Source organism: Alligator sinensis, unplaced genomic scaffold, assembly GCF_000455745.1.
Source record: "Alligator sinensis unplaced genomic scaffold, ASM45574v1 scaffold144_4, whole genome shotgun sequence".
Taxonomy (NCBI): Eukaryota; Metazoa; Chordata; order Crocodylia; family Alligatoridae; genus Alligator; species Alligator sinensis.
The window spans coordinates 323,197-325,016 of NW_005842190.1; the positions used below are offsets into that span (position 1 = coordinate 323,197).

The window sequence follows — 1,820 nt, forward strand, 5'->3', positions numbered from 1 at the left end:
AGCTGGGGGAAAATGAGCAACACTTAGGCAACTGCAGCCTCAGTGGGAGTAGCCCCACGGGGAAGGTACACCAGCCAAGGCCAGTAGGTGCTGGCAGGAGTGCAGTGCAGGTTACCCAGGGCAGCAGTGGGCAGGGCTCAGCCCCATGCAGAGCACTGTGGGGGCAGCTGCAAGTGGGGAGGGGGTAGAGTGTGGAACTACACTGGCAGCTGCACTGCTCAGGCAAGCTGTGCTGCATGTGCCCCCTGTTCCAACCTCCCTGCACCACTGGCCAGCTCCCAGGACCTAGCACATAGGCAGCTCCCTGTACACATGCACACAGCCCCCCCACACCTGCCCCACTTCACGTAGACACACCACCCCACAATATACAAGAGTAAGACTTTATTTTGAGGTATTAGTCAATCACCTCTGTATACCTATTCAAACATAAATCAGGACCAAACTTGTTTTTTAAGTAAAATTAAAAATATCTTATAGTAGATGTTTGACTTTTAAAACATTTTTTATCTATAATTTGTTAAAATTATATCTTCTAAAAGATTTTGCATGTGTGCCCCTTGACACCTTGCTAAACTCATTAAGTGCCCTCCAAGCTGAACTAATTGCCAACCCCTGGTATAATGCATAACAAATGTAATGGCTGCCAGGAGCTCCAGTAGAGCAACACTAGAAATGAGAAAAAAATGGAAGCATACAAATTAATGCAGAGGATAGAGAGTTTAAAGTGCTTGGCTTTTATTTCCGTATAATACAAGAAGGGAACATTCAACAAAACTAAAAAAAAAAAGGGAGGAAGGAGGACCCAGGGAACTATAGGCCAGTTAGTCTTACATTGATCCTGGGTAAGCTTTTTGAGAGAATTATCCTGGCGCATGTCCACAAGGGGCCAGCAGGGGAGGTTATGCTTAGGAGCAACCAACATGAGTTCATTAGAGGCAGGTCCTGTCAAACCAACCTGATGGCCTTCTATGACTGCGTCACAAAATCCTTAGATGCAGGGGGAGCAGTGGACGTAGTCTTTCTGGACTTCAGGAAGGCCTTCAACACAGTCCCCTAGTTTTTTAAGTGAGAGACAGCGGCATCGACACCTACACAGTCAAATGGGTCGCTAACTGACTGGAGGGCCGCACCCAGAGAGTGGTGGTGGATGGGTCATTTTCGACCTGAAGGGATGTAGGCAGTGGGGTTCCCTAGGGCTCGGTTCTCAGACCCACGCTGTTCAACATCTTCATGAGCGACTTGGACGAGGGAGTAAAAAGCACTGTATTCAGATATGCTGATGACACTAAGATGTGGGGGGGATGTGGGCACACTAGAAGGGAGGAATAAGCTGCAATTGGACCTAGACAGGTTACAGGGGTGGGCAGATGAGAACAGGATGTGTTTCAGTGCTGACAAGTGCAAGGTGCTGCACCTGGGGAGGAAGAACCAACAGCATACCTACAGGCTGGGGAACTCCCTTCTTGTCAGTGCAGAGGCAGAAAAGGATCTTGGAATCATTATTGATGCCAAAATGAACATGGGCCGACAGTGTGGAGACGCGGTCAGGAAGGCCAACCACACCTTGTCATGCATCCACAGATGCATCTCTAGCACGTCCAAGGAGGTGATCCCCCCCCCCTCTATGCGGCACTGGTCAGGCCGCAGTTGGAGTAGTGTCCAGTTCTGGGCGCCGCACTTCAGTAGAGCTGTGGACAGCATTGAGAGGGTTCAGAGGAGGGCCACCTGCATGGTCAGGGGGCAGCAGGGCAGGCCCTACGAGGAGAGGCTAAGGGACCTAAACCTGTTCAGCCTCCACAAGAGAAGGCTGAGGGGGG

The 1,820-nt window shown here is 50.3% G+C and overlaps 1 protein-coding gene across 1 annotated transcript in view; it reads left to right on the forward strand.

The window, feature by feature from the left end:
• TMEM131 (transmembrane protein 131) overlaps positions 1 to 1,820 on the forward strand; it is a 138,644-nt gene that overhangs the window by 80,954 nt on the left and 55,870 nt on the right.